At 40.7% G+C, this 2,121-nt stretch overlaps 1 pseudogene; it reads left to right on the top strand.

The window, feature by feature from the left end:
- Positions 1-1,075: 1,075 nt before the first annotated feature.
- On the top strand, positions 1,076-1,850 carry LOC102484550 (tropomyosin alpha-3 chain pseudogene; annotated as a pseudogene).
- Positions 1,851-2,121: the final 271 nt, after the last annotated feature.

The raw sequence follows: 2,121 nt of genomic DNA, 5'->3' as shown, positions 1-2,121 counted from the left end.
ATTAAAGAAACTGCTGGCCAAAATGTTGATATAAACATTTAGCTACTAAGCGAACAAATTAAACTCCTTTATGATTTAATTGCACCAGTGAGTATTTCTTTTTGGAATGTGTTTCTGCTTTGATACATTTCAATACACATCATGAATTATGTTGAATGATGGCATTTCAGAATGTGTGTGAGTATGTATATACATATGTATTTTCAAACTGCATTTAAAATGGTATTTAAAATACGTATGCATGTGTACATGTGAACATTCCAATTTTTATGTTTATATGTATGTATACAATACAGAAGGATATATTCCCATAAGTCCCATGCAATGTAGTCATATTGTGGGGTATGTATTTGCCAACTAGTTGCAAGCATTAACAGAAATATTCTCTCTGCCTCTTCTTTTTGCTCCATATACACACATATGTAAATGTACAAATATTTGATCATGTTTATTTATCATGCAATAGACCCACAGTATTTATAGGTGGATATTTTGATCAGCATGCATATTTTGAACCACTGGAGCTATTTTGAGGAATTTTTAGAGCTTTAAATACATACAGCATTTCACTGCTAGATGCATACAGATTCATGGCAGTGATTATAGAAAAAAAATGACTATTAAAACAAAAACAAAGCAAAACAGAATTCAGTCTAAATCTTTTCATACTCTTTCAAATCTCAGTGCAAGGCTTTTTTAGTTAGTTAATTTTTTTTCTCATTGAATTTTTTGGAGTGTTAATTTAAAAAGTAAGACTTATTTTTCCTACACTGCTCATAATCTAATGAGAAATGAGAGTTTTCCCTTCCTCAAAAGAATTAATTTGAAAAGTCTCTGACTAGTTAAAAAAAAAAATTTTTGTGGATTCATGTGCACACATACAATAGTACCTCTATGGTTAAAAAAATACCACAAAAACTAATTTTAGCTGTAGTCAACTCTGGGTATATTTTAATAGTAAATATATTAAAATAATCTGAGAGGGTGGAGCAAGCGGAAGTAGGGATGAGGAGCGGCTGCAAAGCCGGGTGGTGGAGGCAGGAACTTGAGCTCTAGCAGGAGCTGTGTAGGTACCATGGGGGCGACCACCACCATCGAGGCGGTGAAGTGCTAGATTCAGGTTCTGCAGCAGCAGGCCGATGATGCAGAGGACAGGGCAGAGTGCCTCCAGCGGGAGGTGAAGGGGTAGCGGCGAGCCCGAGAACAGGCTGAGGCTGAGGTGGCCTCTTTGAACCTCAGGATCCAGCTGGTTGAAGAGGAGCTGGCCGGTGCTCAGGAGTGCAAATGCTGGAGTAGGTGGGAAAAGCTGCTGATGACAGTAAGAGAGGCTTAAAGGTTATGGAAAACCGAGTCTTAAAAGATGAAGAAAAGATGGCACTCCAGGGAATCCAACTCGAAAAAGCAAAGCACATTTGCAGAATAGGCAGATAGGAAGTATGAAGAGGTGGCTGGTAAGTTGGTGATCATTGAAGGAGACTTGGAACGTGCAGAAGGAAGAGCTGAACTGGCAGAGTCCCTTTGCCCAGAGATGGATGACCAGATCAGACAGATGGACCAGAACCTGAGGAATCTGAGTGCTGCTGATGAAAAGTACTCTCAGAAAGAAGACAAGTGTGAAGAGATAAAGATTCTAACTGACAAACTAAGGAGGCAGAGACCCGAGCCAAGTTCGCTGAGAAATGGGCAGCAAGTCGGAAAAGACAATTGATTATTTGGAAGATAAACTGAAACGCACCAAAGAGGATCACCTCTGTACACAAAGGATGTTGGACCAGACTCTGCTGAACACCCCAGTCCCCCGCCCCTGTCCCCACCCCCCACTGCTCTTTCCTCACCCCAACTCCTCCTGAGGCCAGCCTGCCCTAAGCTGACCTTGAAACTGAGGGCCGATCTTTAACTGGAAGGCTACTTTTTCCTTTGCCTCGCTTTCTCCCTCTACCCTCCTTGTCTTATTAGCCAAACTGTCTCTTCCTCTTCCCAGAGATTGCAGCTGGGTTAGAGGCTGAGCACCTTTGGGAACAACTTTTCAGGGAATGTGAGCACAATGCACAGTGTCTTTAAAAGCATGTTGTGCTGTAAACATTTTATAATTACCTTTTTTGTTGTTGTTGTTATGTAGCA

The sequence above is a fragment of the Tupaia chinensis genome, unplaced genomic scaffold (assembly GCF_000334495.1).
Source record: "Tupaia chinensis unplaced genomic scaffold, TupChi_1.0 Scaffold000638_1, whole genome shotgun sequence".
NCBI lineage: Eukaryota > Metazoa > Chordata > Mammalia > Scandentia > Tupaiidae > Tupaia > Tupaia belangeri.
Note: the sequence above shows the minus strand (reverse complement) of the source record. Positions and strands in the feature narration are given on the sequence as shown.